Source organism: Perna viridis, chromosome 2, assembly GCF_037379345.1.
Source record: "Perna viridis isolate PV_CMFRI_1.1 ecotype Kerala chromosome 2, ASM3737934v1, whole genome shotgun sequence".
NCBI lineage: Eukaryota > Metazoa > Mollusca > Bivalvia > Mytilida > Mytilidae > Perna > Perna viridis.
In genome coordinates this window covers 3,059,891-3,077,250 of record NC_142446.1, presented here as the reverse complement: position 1 = coordinate 3,077,250, position 17,360 = coordinate 3,059,891, and the positions used below count along the sequence as shown (strand labels likewise).

At 33.0% G+C, this 17,360-nt stretch overlaps 1 pseudogene across 1 annotated transcript; it reads left to right on the top strand.

The window, feature by feature from the left end:
* Positions 1-5,817: 5,817 nt before the first annotated feature.
* On the top strand, positions 5,818-15,827 carry LOC148623309 (uncharacterized; annotated as a pseudogene). Its single transcript, XR_015919413.1, has 2 exons — positions 5,818-5,928; positions 13,423-15,827. The product of XR_015919413.1 is annotated as an uncharacterized LOC148623309 (transcript).
* Positions 15,828-17,360: the final 1,533 nt, after the last annotated feature.

Sequence of the window (17,360 nt, the reverse complement as noted above, 5' to 3'; positions counted from 1 at the left end):
ATCATACACAAAACGGGGTGCTCTTTTTGCACTTTTTCTAGTTATTTAGAATTTTTACCAGTACAGAAATGCCATACCAAAGGGCAAATATTTAAATTGCTAAAAATGAAAGTATGGAAAATGTTGAGTCGTGTGAGTCTATTCAAAAATGGATTCAAACGTTTTAGTATATTGAGCTGTTGAGATGCCTTCCTACACAAATTACCAATATGAATATCAAAATTAAGTGTATTTACAATTTCAATACCCAATAGTTTCACAGTATTTTTACAAGATAAATTTGCAGAATTAATATTGACAGATTGTTGTTTTCCAAAAGTCTTTTTACCAACTGCTAGGACCTGAAATTTTTCAGGATTACCTTGCATTTTATTTATTCTAAACCACTCAATTAGGTCCAGTGATTCAGTTTCTAAGGTGGAAATTAATACATAATCAGGTGAACAAAAAGATAAGGTGTTATCATTTGCATAGTAATATAGTGTGCCATGTTTGATGAAGTAAAAATTATTTTGTTAAATAAATTTCATGGGGGAGGGGGGAAGGGGCAGTCGAGTGCTTTAGACAGATCCATCAAAACTGCAGCAACATAGTAGTTTTTATCTAGTGCTGATCGACAATCTTCTAGCAGTCTCAGTAGTGTAGTTTGACATTCATGGCCCCTCCGAAAAGCACATAAATAAGGATGAAAATTGAATCAAAATACTGGTTCTATTGAGTTTCTAAAAGTTTTTCATAAACTTTAAAAAAAAAATAGATAGTACACTGACAGGCCTGTAATTAGATTTTTCCAAAGGTCTATTTTTCTTGTAAAATGGTGTTACTTTTGCCTGTTTCAGTCTGTCTTGAAAGAACAATTTATTAAATTCGTTAACTGAGGCACAATTTCAGTTCTACAATTTTTCACAATCTTAGCTGGTATGCCGTCTACACCTGTGGCTTTTTGATATTCATTTATTCAGTTTACAAAAATCTTATTAACATCATTTTTACCAACTTTTTCAAAATCAAAAGATGAAGTACATAAATGTTCTCTTTCTCATATTAACAATACTAGAGTGTGTGGATTTATCGTAATTCACACCTTCACCATTTTTTGTTGAAAAAAGTTATCAAAAATGTTAGCATCTTCAGTTATGTTATTTACAATTTTATCATTTTCTTCTAATACAATCTTAGTGTCACCAGAATAACACTTTTTAGAGAAAAATGGTTTGACAGTAGACCAAAACTCACTATTTTTGCACCACCTGTACAACTTTCTAAAAATATTGTCTGATCGAATACTTTTTTATTTTGGTTACCAGGTTTCGTAGTTTTCGATGTTTTTCTTATGCTTTTTAAATTCGTTTTTTTTATGTATTAGGTGTATAACATCTGTGTAAATGGCCTTAGTTCTCTGTTAATACCTAGTAATGGTTAGTAAGTGTACTAAAACTACAATTTCTGTCCTTTTAACCAGTACTCTTACTAAATTAAAGGAACCACTTATAAATTATAGTAATAAAGCCTATGAATATAACGGTGTTAAATATTTTTGGGGTGTAAAAATGGACAAATTACATGCTTTGGATAAACCCGTAGAAAGTTTTTGTAGCGATATTTTAGACTTTAATGAGCGAAACCCCTGTATAACCGGTAAATTGTTGAGTCAAGGTTTTCGTTACCATAAATTAGTTAGGAGTTTTAGTAAATTCTTCAATAAATATAAAGATTTAATGCTGAAGTTTGGTTGTACTTGTCGCAACTTAATCAAAAATGGGATTTCACATCCTAGTTTTATGGTAATGTAATAGATGAAGCTCGAATTCTTTTAGCCAGGAAAAAAATATGTTTTATTGGTTCTAACATTGACTCTCTTTTTAATATATTAGATATTAATTAGTATAACCCTATTACATTTCGTGCTACATCATGCCATTACTTTTTATCTTGGCATTTGCACGAAGACCTTGTTTTACTGAGACATTTGTCACATGTTTTCAATAAATTAAGTTATTTAACATTCAGACAAGTACATGATCAATTGAATTGATAATTTCTTTACTAAGATACTCTATGTCATGTTTTCTACTATGCCTGTAGAGTTTAATTGTTTTTTTCATAAAGTTCAAGATTAACGAATTCCGCGTAACTTTAGCATGTGAATGTTATTGCTTTTTATCTTGGCATTTGCACGAAAATCTTGTTTTACAATTTTCCCACCACTGTCCCGTGTTAGGGGTGGGGTTGAGCGCATACAATCATGTTTAATCTCGCCACATACTTTATGCGCATGTCGTTGTTTTTTATGTTCATTGTTATTCGTTTTACGTTATTTTTTTTTCTATAGATTAGGTCGATTTTCGCCTTTTGTGAATAGTTTCACTTCATATACTTTGGGACCTTTACAGTTTGCTTTGTGGTAAAGGTTTTGCCCATCATTGAAGACCGTCTGGTGACCTGTAGAAATTTGACTCACTGTAAATCAAACAAAAAAATCCAAAATTTTTGTTAAATACCTAGAATACATTTGTATTGAAGATAGCTATTAAAGTGACCAGCCATTTTTAATTGTGTCACTAATTTTACGGAATACAATATATTTTTGACAAAACAGACTTTAAAGTTGGTATTGGCAATTCGTGGGTTAAATTTAATATTTTCGTTTCGCAAATTACAATCCGTAATTTTATTAACCTGTCGTTCCCATTCAAGGCTAAAAACCACTAATTCCACTTTCCATAGGCTTCTATGCTAATTTCACAATATTCAATGGCTTCTCTGGACTTTACCTTAACTTTAACCTGCAGAGGACTATATATCAGCATGATTCTACATATGTCAGCTCACAATCCTCAGAATGGCATGTGGGGTTAGCAGACTTGCAGTGCAGTACTGGTCACCGGAAGTGAAGGGTCTATAAATAGCATGGGAAATCCCAGTGTTTTCACAAGATAGGGGTATATTTAAAAATCATTATGGAGATTAGGCTTCACATCACAAGAAGCAAAATGCACCTATAAAATGTACAGAAATGTTTTTCCTTTCAGAAACTGTGTAAATTTTTTAAATAAGATGAGAACTTTTTTCACAGCACTATGAGGAACAGGGGTAATTTCTGCGTAGGACTATTTTTGCGTACGTTCCAAATGCTCATTGGTTGAATTGGTGGTCTGTAACCTAAAGGGTCACTTTTTGTCTTAGAAAAAATAAATAACTATACAGGTATCTTCCTACACACATACTGAATGCATTTGCAAAGTTTCAGTGAAATGTGACAAGCACTTTTTTAAATATTTGATTTTTAAATATAGGGTAACCAAGTTGTGCGAGCAAAAAAGTGACAATATTCTACCATACTTAAATGCATTAAATATTTGCAAAGAACTTTTTCTGACTTTTCAAATAAAAAATATCAATCACAACTTGTTTTTTTAACAATATTAATGAAGAAATAGTTTTAAAAGTAATCATTTTCTGAGAAATTGGTCTATTTTTAAAAATTTATTTCTGACATGCCTCCCCCTTTTTCTTGATCACATGTCAAAAATCCTAAATCTTTAAATTTTCACAAATGGTGATATATTTGGCTTTAAATTTGTAAATACAGTGTTTTCACATTAAAACATGACCAGTAAAGGGCACCTAAAGCAAAAAAAGTACTCAATAATGGATTTTCCATGTTGCCATAGGGGAATGCTGATATGGCCTTAACCACAGTAATGAAAGTGAGTTTTTCCTCATTTCTAACCTAATTTTTGCTCAAATCTACACAAAACTTGATTTCAAGTGCTTATTGCCACCATATTTAGCTAAATATAGCCCTCAAAGTTTAATATTTGATATTTTTACTAAATTTTCTACACTTTTTACAAGATAGGACATAAAAATCAGCCAAAAAGACCAATTTTCCATAATTTGGACCTATAACTTACAAAAATGCATATTTTGAAGGATTTTTGTAGTGTATTCCTCTCATGGGAAAGTTAACAAGATCTTCAAGTAGTTTAAAGCTATTTCAAGAAACTTTTCATTTTGCCATGGCTTCTTCTTAAGGCTAAAAACCACTAATTCCACTTTCCATAGGCTTCTATGCTAATTTCACAATATTCAATGGCTTCTCTGGACTTTACCTTAACTTTAACCTGCAGAGGACTATATATCAGCATGATTCTACATATGTCAGCTCACAATCCTCAGAATGGCATGTGGGGTTAGCAGACTTGCAGTGCAGTACTGGTCACCGGAAGTGAAGGGTCTATAAATAGCATGGGAAATCCCAGTGTTTTCACAAGATAGGGGTATATTTAAAAATCATTATGGAGATTAGGCTTCACATCACAAGAAGCAAAATGCACCTATAAAATGTACAGAAATGTTTTTCCTTTCAGAAACTGTGTAAATTTTTTAAATAAGATGAGAACTTTTTTCACAGCACTATGAGGAACAGGGGTAATTTCTGCGTAGGACTATTTTTGCGTACGTTCCAAATGCTCATTGGTTGAATTGGTGGTCTGTAACCTAAAGGGTCACTTTTTGTCTTAGAAAAAATAAATAACTATACAGGTATCTTCCTACACACATACTGAATGCATTTGCAAAGTTTCAGTGAAATGTGACAAGCACTTTTTTAAATATTTGATTTTTAAATATAGGGTAACCAAGTTGTGCGAGCAAAAAAGTGACAATATTCTACCATACTTAAATGCATTAAATATTTGCAAAGAACTTTTTCTGACTTTTCAAATAAAAAATATCAATCACAACTTGTTTTTTTAACAATATTAATGAAGAAATAGTTTTAAAAGTAATCATTTTCTGAGAAATTGGTCTATTTTTAAAAATTTATTTCTGACATGCCTCCCCCTTTTTCTTGATCACATGTCAAAAATCCTAAATCTTTAAATTTTCACAAATGGTGATATATTTGGCTTTAAATTTGTAAATACAGTGTTTTCACATTAAAACATGACCAGTAAAGGGCACCTAAAGCAAAAAAAGTACTCAATAATGGATTTTCCATGTTGCCATAGGGGAATGCTGATATGGCCTTAACCACAGTAATGAAAGTGAGTTTTTCCTCATTTCTAACCTAATTTTTGCTCAAATCTACACAAAACTTGATTTCAAGTGCTTATTGCCACCATATTTAGCTAAATATAGCCCTCAAAGTTTAATATTTGATATTTTTACTAAATTTTCTACACTTTTTACAAGATAGGACATAAAAATCAGCCAAAAAGACCAATTTTCCATAATTTGGACCTATAACTTACAAAAATGCATATTTTGAAGGATTTTTGTAGTGTATTCCTCTCATGGGAAAGTTAACAAGATCTTCAAGTAGTTTAAAGCTATTTCAAGAAACTTTTCATTTTGCCATGGCTTCTTCTTAAGGCTAAAAACCACTAATTCCACTTTCCATAGGCTTCTATGCTAATTTCACAATATTCAATGGCTTCTCTGGACTTTACCTTAACTTTAACCTGCAGAGGACTATATATCAGCATGATTCTACATATGTCAGCTCACAATCCTCAGAATGGCATGTGGGGTTAGCAGACTTGCAGTGCAGTACTGGTCACCGGAAGTGAAGGGTCTATAAATAGCATGGGAAATCCCAGTGTTTTCACAAGATAGGGGTATATTTAAAAATCATTATGGAGATTAGGCTTCACATCACAAGAAGCAAAATGCACCTATAAAATGTACAGAAATGTTTTTCCTTTCAGAAACTGTGTAAATTTTTTAAATAAGATGAGAACTTTTTTCACAGCACTATGAGGAACAGGGGTAATTTCTGCGTAGGACTATTTTTGCGTACGTTCCAAATGCTCATTGGTTGAATTGGTGGTCTGTAACCTCAAACTGCTGAAAAACCAAATGTGAAGTTCATTTAAACTGCTTTTACAATGGGTTTCCAAGATTGCTGGATTTTCTCATCAGGTAGGTCATTTGTTTTTCTACGGTTTAATTATCTTCTCCCGTGGAAGGGTAAAGAAACTGTAGATAATGTTCTAAATGGTAAATATTTTACTATAACTCTGCCGATTTCAAAGAAACGAGCGGTATGCAATATGGCGCTCGGAAGTAAGAAGTTGGGGTACGGAGGAACGGAATTCTAACCTCTTTCGTTGTAGGAGTAAAACAATACAGACTACAGTTGAATTAAGACTTGACAATTTACATATATTTATTTTGTATAAGTAGCAACCCCATACTCAGTGTTGATAATTTTGCAGTCGTAAGTGATGTGGCGTTGTCGATCGTGTCGTCGTTGTCGTCCGTAGACACTTAGTTTTCCTGCGATAACTTGAATATTAGTTGGTCTAGGTTGGTATTGATATTGAGAATTACAGTCCCAACCGTTTTAGAATTATGGCCCCAAAAGTAGCATTTCATATAATTTAACTATAAAACTCCAATTGAAGCTTAGGATTTCTATCATATTGCTCCACGATATTAGTATCAATTCGACTAACCGAATAATTGCAAATTGCGCCGAATGGGACTTGATCTTTTTGTAATCAAAATCAATTCTGTGTCACAAAAGTCAATATAGTGGGACAAAAATCTACTTTGTGTCACAAAATTCAATTTTGTGTCTCAAAAGTCAATTCTGTGAATTCAATTTTGTGGGACAAAATTCAATTGTGTCACAAAAGTCAATTTTTATGGGACAAATTCAATTCTGTGTCACAAAATTCAATTTTGTGTCACAAAGTCAATTTTGTATGCAAATTAGTTCACAGAATCCTTTGGATATGCAAATGAATTCAAAATATGCAGCATCATGTACATGTGTATTACAAACTTAAATCATTCACTGCAATACAGTGGATAAGGTACGAATGTGCATGGTTATAATTAAGCACATAAGTGAAAGAAATATCGGATATTGTAATCGTATAACCCACTGTGTCACTTATTCTTGAATCTAAAGATAGAGCATTTGAGCGTTTGTAAACAAAAGGGAAACGAAAGTTAGACACGTACTATGTCGGTTTTTCATCTCGCCTGACCTGTTCCACTCAACCGAATTTCTTTTGTCATTCATCAATAGAATCGGAATAAAATAAGGAATTTATCTGTATTTGGCAAAAAATCGTTAGGGATAGTGGAACAAAATAATCTTTCGACGACTTTGACAGATTAAAAAATTTCAGCACACAACATATTTCTATAATGATTTTTTTTTTGCGAATCTGACGATTCATTTCTCTTTTTTTTTCAGCAAAATTTGGGACAAATACATTATTACAAATTATCTTGCCAAATTTTAACATTTTTGGTTTCGATTAATAGGTCGGGCAAAAGCATTTTGAGTTGAGTTGAAAGATGTCAGGAAATGAACACGTGATTCACCAGGGAAAATCCCAATAAATCGAAAGTAGAAAAATCGCGTATTTTAAAACCTCTTTTATCAAACAAATCTCATAGAAAAAGTATAATAGCAATTTCAGTAATTTCAAAACAGTTTTACTGTAGAATGCAACATAAAAGTTTTTTTTTTAATTTCTCTTAAAACAGCCTTAACCGTCCTGCGCTGCTCGAAATAATCGTAAACCTGCGGGTTACTATATCCAATGAGAAACCTTCTTACAAAATTGTGATGAGAGAATTCATTTGTATATCCAAATGATTCTGTAAACTGATTTGCATACAAAATAGACTTTTGTGACAAAATTGAATTTTGTTTCTCAAAATTGAATTTTGTGACACAAAATTGTCTTTTGTGAAAAATTGAATTTTCTGACACAACATTGAATTTATGTTATAAATTTTGTTAATCAGAATTCATTTTTGTCGAACAAAATTCACTTCTGTCCGTACAAAATTGAATTTTGAGTACAAAACCACAAGAGTCCCGTTCGGCGCCCCGTAAATTGGATTGTTCTTCGCATGGGATTCCTGGTTCCATGGTTGCCGTTCTTTCTCAAGTGAGTTACCGGAGTTGCATTACTTTACTGGTACAATATAGGGGGTCTTCGGGAACTTCTGGTCTCTCTTTCAAGAACATTGGACAGGTATGCAATCAATCTTTGTAATAGTTGATAAAAACGAACGAAAATTGCAAATTTGAAATGCCACTTGCTTGGCTTGAGCAAACCTTTGTTGTCCGATCTACAAAGCATTAATTCCATTTACTTGATCGTAAACATGCACGTGAAATATCGCCATGATTTAATATCAGATCAGAGGTTGACAAACATTTGAACGACAACATTATTCTTTTACGATTCATTACAAACTCATTTTAATCTGTTTGATATTAATTAAATCGTAACTTGAAAACAGAAAGGGTTGGAGGGGGCTTTGGCTTGGTTTTTGGTGGGGCGCGCCGGGAGCAGTGGCGGAACCCTTCCTGTTTTTGTCTTTTTCATGTGCAAAATTTATAAAAAATGGCGAATAATTTCCAAGTGATTTTTTTCTGAGGAACCCATGCTGGCGCCCTTACTTTTCAAAGTGCCTGGCCTGGATCAGCCCCTGGAGAAGGAGTGATTGTACCATCTCGATGCAAGAATAATGTGCATGATTTAACATGTAATTTGTTTGTATTTTAACGGCAATATAATGAGACGCAGCAAGAGAAAATCAAAGAGCAAGTACACTGGAGGTCAGACAGCAGGTACACAGAAGAAAAGGCCGAAGAAGACGGATACCACAATGGTCAGACTAGTTTTCATTTTGAGGGTTAAGACTTGAACGTTTTAGAAATTAAAGCGCAAAAAGAAGGACCAGTAACATACATTTTTCTTATGTCCAGACAATAACTTGATTTTTAGTGTAAGGATCCCTTTGAAACTAAAAATCAACTTTTTTTCTATTTGATTCGATTTGGAATTTTTTTATTGAATTCCTTATGAAAATCCATGCTTGCAACTATCAAATGAGATTTCTGATATCTCTTACAGTTTTCGAGTTATAAGGGGTTAAAGGGGCCACACACACTCCCAAAAAGAAATTTTTGAACTATTTTGGTCGGATTTTGTAATTTGTTTTCATTGGATTCTTTCTGGAAGTCAATACCTGCATTTTTGAGTAACAAGGGATCAAAGGGGCCAAAAATATAATTTTATGAGACTGTATTTAAAATTTATATTAAATTAGGCTATATTTTTTGACAGCAGATATAGAAAAGGTTTTCGTTGGTTGTAGGAATATATTTTTTTTCTATTCTTGACATCAAATATTCTTAAAACGAAGAAGTGATCGAGTTCCAGCTGAGCGATAAGGCCTTCAAACGTCTCTAGTTTAGCGATACAGGCATTCAAAGGTCTCTAGTTTATCGATGCAGGCCCACAAAGGTCTCTAGTTTAGCGATACAGACATTCAAAGGTCTCTAGTTTAGCGATTCAGGCCTTCAAAGGTCTCTAGTTTAGTGATACAGGCCTTCAAAGGTCTCTAGTTTAACGATTCAGGCCTTCAAAGGTCTCTAGTCTAGCGATACAGGCTTTCGAAGACCTATAGTTTAATATATACTAAACAAAAGAAAACGCATTTTCGTCCTTCGTCAGAAAGATTAAATAATAAAACTTTATTGTATCAGGAATACTGAACTTTTCTTGCTTTTTATTTCCATGTATGACTTTCTAAATTGAAAAACTGACCACACCGGTATAAATGACCATGTGGTGTGAGGGTTTTCACGTCGTTCATTGCAGACCCATGGGTGGTATTGAGCTGACGGTGGGGTTGTTGTCTATTTGACACATACACCATATATGTATTTAGTACTTGAGTAACTGTTTTAATAATTAGTTGTATGTAATAAGCTGTAGGTCGATCACTCAACATTTTTATCCGTATAATATTCAAATGGATTGCTTTAACTGAATTCAACAAATATAAGATTTTTAAAAAATGCATATATGAATAAACCTTATTGTTTTTATTTTCAAAACGTACCAGTTAGGGAATCAGTGCATAATAAATCAACATAAAAATAATAACTGAAATTCAAATTTTAATGCATACATTCACTAGTTGGGTATCAAAAGTAGATGTTACTTAAAAACAGAAGCAGAAAACAAACGAGAATTTACCCTGGTCTGTATATTTCATACCCGGCGAGGCGCAGCCGAGCCAGGTATGGTATCTACTGACCAGGGTAAATTCCGTACACGGCCACTTAATCACAATGTAACGAATTTACCCCATCGATAATTTTGTTCTTTTTTGTTTTTGTTTTTTTGTTTTTTGTTTTTTTAAGAAAAAAATAGTTTATACCTGATATTTAGATAACAATTATTTTCTTTAATGTTCCTGATGTGTGTTTCAATTTTTACCATTGTGTTGCCGTAAGCGACGCAAAACGTTTGGTCCCATAGGGTATGTAAGTCTCGTCACGTGACTCCGTGATTTCATGAGAATGGGTCCTTATCTCCCATTCAAATGCATAGAGATTCGTCATTAACATATCATTGAGTTCAATGTTAAAAGCAAAATATATTTTTGTGAAAAAAATACTGATAAAAAATGACAAGTATCTAGTTCTACTGAATAAAAATGTTAAGAAAAACATAGAAATAGAAAATTTTGCATAGTGATACAGCGTTTTCATTTCCTGGAAGTGAACAATAAAATGCAGACCGGCCTTCGGATTTCAATACGTTCTACATCTAAAATTCCGGAAGGAAAACTGGAACTAGAACGAGACTTACAAACCCTATTTTGGTTGTAGTTATTCTGGTTCTCGGGACTACGTTCAAGGTATTAGCTAGTAGCAATACACTCTCACGAGATCCGGTATGGGGTTATTTTCAATGTTCAAAATGGACCGGAAGTAAGCGGATGGAAAGCCGCTTCAGGTTAACAAATGTTCTAAATTCTTGAGACGTGTGTCAGAAAATAACCCAATGAATTTGCATACTGTTGCTTTCAAGTGTTTACTTTGATTTGAGTGATAATTTGAATATTTTTAGATACAAATGATAAATGTGCACGGCCTTGAATTTCGCATCCCTAACGACCCTGTTGAGGATGAGCCAGTTTTAGTTACTACTTCATAAGAAAAAACTCTATTTTTCAATATTTTGATATCGCAAGCTAAAGTCATAATATAGAACATTATTGTCAAGATACTTTTTAGTCATGATTATCATATATTGTAATATTTAATTTCAATAATGCAAATATTACATGCATGTCCCTGAAACTATGTTAAAAGCCTAAATTCTTCTATGCACAGTATTCTACACATACATGTAAGCATGTTCCATTCTTTAATAGAATAGCATTTGAAAATTTTGACAACTATTCACCGGGGGGGTAACTTAACAGGTAAAAGGGTACTGGTGTGCGGCCAAGAAAATTTTTAACGACCCCATTCTTATATTCTGACAATGAAAAACTGACACGTATTCATTCATATGTAATGTATTTATGTGACAAATATGTGTATCGTTTTATTGTTATTCAAAGCACACTTATCAAAAATAGTCATTGCCATTCAGCAGATTTTTCTATTTCATTTTATATGAATTTCATTTTAATAAATGCAATATTTTTCACAAACATTCAATCATCCTCCCAAGTCAGGGTTTTGAGTCCACCCTCGCTCCCTCAAACCCCTGACATCACTCATATTTAGCGGGTATCGTCCAGCGCCATCTAGTGAGTTACTTAAATTTAACCCGTATCCAAAATCCAATCAAATCACTCGTAATAGAAACTCTTTTATACAACTTACAAAGTGGCTACACATATCGTCATTTTTTTTAGTAAAGACTCTAAACAGAATCCACAGTTATCATTTTTGCTCATATTGCATCGTTTTTGACATCATACAACTTTGTTACTATATCGGATCGACCATTGCCTCGTATTATTGTTTATCTTTCCGGAGACATTTTATGTTAAATCGATTTTCATTGGTGCTTCTCACCCGGTGAAGCAGCCAATCGGAATTGGCTGGACGATACCCGCTTAATATGAATGAGTGATGTCAGGGGTTTGAGGGAGCGAGGGTGGACTCAAAACCCTAATTTGGGAGGATGACATTCAATGACAAATCATAATTTATGAACCTTTAAAAAAGTGATTTTTTTTTAATTTAATATGTGTCTAAAAAACATAATATTGAAATTTTGAAAATATGTTTTTAAATATTTGGAAATATTTATAATCCTCTTATTTTAAATAAATAAAAAATACATGTTGCAGTTCTTTAATCTTTTATCTTTAATTTGGGGCATCACTCATGTAAGTCCATCCAGTGGTTTTTACAAATACCCTTAGCAAAGTTACCTTATTTTCAATAATTGCCAATTAGCAACGGCAGTATTCTACAGTATATAGATTATTACAAGTGAGTTCTCCCTCTAATATACACTCCCTGCTATGATGAAGCTTGCACTGTGTAACGCATTTATGAATAGACCTACAAGAATTTCAGACAGGGACCCTACATGTGTATTACAGATTTTTAGTATATATACCCGGTAGTCCGTGTTTATTATGAAATGTGTATACAATATAACATGTATTGCTTATCTAGACGATTTTTTAATTATTTCAAAAACTATATATGATTGTAGTAGGGATTTGCTTTTATTGGTTCGCACATTGAGACAATTAGGTTTTAACATAAACTATTCGAAGGTAGAAGGTCCAGCACAGCGAATAACTTTTTTAGGCATAATAATTGATACCCGTGGTTTGACACGTACCATGCCAGAGCAGAAGCAATCTGAATTTTTTAGCCTTCTGTTATCCTTTGAAAAACGCAAACGTGCAAGTGTTAAACAACTTCAGTCACTTTGCGGCAAGTTAAACTAGGCTTGTCAAATGGTGAAAGGTAGTAGAACGTTCTGAGACTTTTAATTGACTCTATTTCTAATGTAGAAAACTGCAGTGACAAAGTGTTATTATCTGCCGATTTTCATGCTGACATTTCTTAGTGAATTAATTTTATGAAGGTTTTCAATGGCACAGTGAAATTTATGGACTCGAACAAAATCACTTCGTTACAAACTGACGCGTCTTCATTAGGAGGTGCTGGCTATTACAATGGAGATTTCTTTTATGTTAATTGGTCTATTGACTTGCCAGTTGTATTCAAAATGAATATATCAATATTAAAGAAACTGCCGCTGTCATCTTATCTGTACTTCACTGGGGACATTTATGGACAAATAAAACTGTTACAGTGTTTACGGACAATATGACGACCAAATGTATTTTGAATAAGATGTCGACAAAGAACAAGTGGCTGATGAGTTTACCAAGAACTTTGTTTTGGTTGTCCGCTATGTATAATTTTGACATTCAGGCAAAATTTTTGAGAGGGCGTTACAACGTTATTGCCGATGCCGTCACACGTCTTCACGAAGAAGGTCAACTTTCGAGACTTTATGATATATTGACTAGTTACAGTTGCATTCCATTTACGGTACATGAACTATTATGACATGTTTCGTTTGCCTTTTATCTTTTTAGATGGTGCAAATATGATAGCGGACTTGGAGATAGCCGTTGGACGATGGAAAGGAAAGGGGTGGGCTGAATCAACAGCTGGAACGTACGCCACGCACCTGAAGACGTATCTTCAGTTTTGCGACGAGTACAAACTGCAGCCGGAACCATATGATTTATATCGCATATTTAGTGGACAAGAAACATTTCGCATATAGTTCTATTTGCTCCTACTTGAACATTATTTCTCTTTTACATAAGATGCACGATATACAGGATTCTATTTCTAACTCTTGGAATGTACAGCACTTACTAACGGGTGTGAAAAGAGAATTAGGAACAACTCAATCCTGCAAAGCGCCAGTTATGCCGGAACTGTTATTGAATTTAAGGAACATTCTTGATTTGTCAAACCACAACAATATTGTTTTTTGGACAGCTTGTTTGACAGGGTTATTTGGCTTTTCAAGACCAAATAATTTTCTTGTAAAGGGAACGTTTAATCCCGACCTTAATCTTCGCAGGGTTGATGTATTACCATGTAGCTGGGGTATGCTTTTACGTTTAAAAGTAGTTAAAACGCTTCAATTTCGTTCAAAACCAATAGAAATGGTATTGCTTTGTTTAAGTAATCACCCGTTATGTCCAGCTACAGCCATGTCTCATGTATTAGCTTTAGCCGGAGATCCTCTGGACCCTCTTTTTCTCTAGTCAGATAAGTCATGTTTAGCATACACTGTTTTTTTTAAATGCCTTCCGTTTTGTTTTGCAAAATTTAAATGTACATACCACAAGCTATGGTGGTCATTCCTTTCGCCGTGGTGCCGCTACCTGGGGCTCAAAAGCAGGTCTCTCTGACAAGGAGATTAAGTTACTAGGATATTGGTCAAGTGATTGCTTCGCAAGATATATAGATAGTGATGTTGATCAACGTTTAAAGGCTATTTCCTCCTTCTGTACCCTCTTATCCCGTTAAAATTCTTCTTTAGGTTTGGGACTTTTTTATTACATATATCTGTTTATCAATGCAGGGGGCATGTTTGTAATTGGGGGTTTGTTTGCTTGGGGGTACCAAGCTATTAAATTTGCCATACTTTTGTTGTGTATATATATATGCCTATCATAGTAGTAATCATACAAAGTAGGTAAAAGAACTTTGAATATATCTTGGTATAAAAATGGGAGAAGTAAATACAGAATATTTTTTAAATGGTGACTCCACTGTGTTAGGTGGAGGCACTGTGACTGCACTGACAATATTTTCACTAATTAAAATTTGTTTTGACATATTTGAATTTACCTATTGATATTCAAATTGAACTTTTTGACAGTCTTGTCGAACCAATTTTATTATATGGATCTGAGATATGGGGTTATGAAAATACTGTTAAGATAGGACGTGTACATATTCAGTTTTGCAAACGCATTTTAGGACTTAGGAAAAGTACGCCTAATTTTATGGTATATGGTGAACTTGGACGATTTCCGTTAGATATAAATATTAAATTAAGAATGGTTTCTTTTTATAGTAGAATGATAAAAATGAAAATAAACTGAGTAGCATTATGTTTAAACTGTTGCTAAATTTACATCAAAACGGTACGTGCTATTCAAAATGGATAGCTTACGTAAAATCAATTTTTGACGACTGTGGCCTAAGTTTCGTTTTCATGAATCAGCAGTATATAGATATTTCATTATATAAGCCAATTATTAAACAAACGTTGAGGGATCAATTTATTCAAAAATGGTTTCAAAGTTTAGCGGAATCGTCCAGAGGTTATTTTTATAGTATATTCAAAACAAATTTCTGCAAAGAAAATTATCTACTACAGCTTTCGGGACAAGCAAAGCATTTGATTACAAAATTCCGATGTTGCAATATCAATATCCCAATAGAAAAAGGAAGATGGCATAATATTCCGAAAGAAGAAAGGTTATGTGTGTTATGTACTGAAAATACAGCGGGGGATGAATTTTATTATTTATTCTTATGCAAAAATGCTAAAGTTGTTGAATTTAGAAATAAATTTATTCCGTCATATTATATCAAAAATCCTTCAACTAATAAAGTGAAGTATATGTTTAGCTACTGCCATAAACAACTTTTGAGTAACATTACTGTGTTCATTAAAAACCTCTGCTCGCTCATTTGAAATATATGCTTTTCTCATATACTGATTTGGTTTCATATATTGATACTTTCTTGTCTGCTCTAGTATCACTCTATTCCAAAAAATGGTATATTATCTTTATTTGACATGTTTTTCTCTGTTTAATGTATTCATGTATATATCTGTATGCTTTGTTATCTTATATCATGTAAATGTTTATGCCTGTCTGTTTTGTCATTTTTGTATCATGTATATATTATGTCCTCAAGTAACTTGAGTTCATGTCTGAGTGTAAATAAAAGAATCAGAATCAGACAGTAGTGTATTTAATTGTTTATGAATTATAGATTATTCGGATATTATAACATTTTTCCCAAATTTTAGTTGTGCTTGTATGTTAATATAAATGAAGATGCATGTAGCAAAGTTTCAGAGCTACATTTAATGCATTATTAAAACTTTTTGATGAGGAAGGTCCTAGAATTTAGATTTACTGAACCTTAAATATTGCATATTACTTGGATCTGTTACTTGAAAGTTAGTCAAAATATTTTTGCATGATGTTTATAAATCAAATATTGGTTTTATTTAAGATGTGTTATTGAAATGAGTGATTTTACACTTTCAATACCAGAGACTACACAACATATATTTCAATTATTGTGAACTTCTTTATAAAGAAAATAACTTATAAGGTGGCTCAAGTTTGTCTGAGAGATCATAATGTGCATGCAGTTGTGACGCCAAAGTAGCAATCATTAGTTGTTTATAATCATTAAAACAACTTGAAATAATATGGAAAAAAAATAATAAGTAATCAACAAGAAATTAAAATAATTACAATTTACCCTTGTTTACATGTACTTGTACTTTAAAAAAAACCTAATGTCTTATCCATATGTTCGTGTCTCTTAAACAAAATTGGAGGATTCCCATTTCCTGTCGCCATCATCACCATGTTTGATTTTATATAGAAAAATAGAAAAATAAATCACTGGAGTGTCCTTATAGTATTGTAGCAGGGCATAGATTCTCGTCAATTAGCCTTAATAGTATGACCCACGGCAATGTTATTTATTGTTGGATAGAGCAGACGATGACCCATCGGAATATCGATGCCGTCGCTATCCATCGTGGTTAGGGGACGATGAAAATTGGGTCAAAGATCAAACACTCATATTTCTCCAAAAACTAATTTGCTTTTTCAGATACGTATAAATCAAACATTAATATATCAAATAATAATCTAAAGTTTAGTGTTTAAACTCCCATGTTTATAATTATTTGATTTATGTGAGAAATAAGGGTAGTGAAATAAAGAACCTTAATTGTGTCCTTTTATGTATGTATTACATGTATAATAACGGTACCCGACTCAACCTTCCAAACCAAGATTTCTTTGGACTTGCAGAAAACTTAAATGCAGTTAATAAATTTATGTTCACATGCACTTTAAATATTGTAATTTGTATTGCTAAATTGCATATATGTTTTAAGGTGACAATCCAGTTGTTTCGATATTTATACTAATAACATTCTAATTCTGATTCATATGCATATATCCAGATCATGGCAGACGGCAGAAATGCTGAATATACCATATCGAGAGTTGCATAGCTTAATCATTTATTCATTATAGTGCCTTCTAATTGTTATGTCTTGTCTCAGGCTTTAGAAAAAAAATAAGTTTAAGTTTAAAGACTTTATTTTTTTTTGTCAATGGGATGTGGTTTAATTTGTTAAATATCGGGTGAAGGAGCGTCTTTTTGTGTAAGTCCGCCAACTGACGTTCGGTATAGAAATACCTCCAATTTCGAAGAGCGCTGTAAACAAGTTCAAGGTAACGTC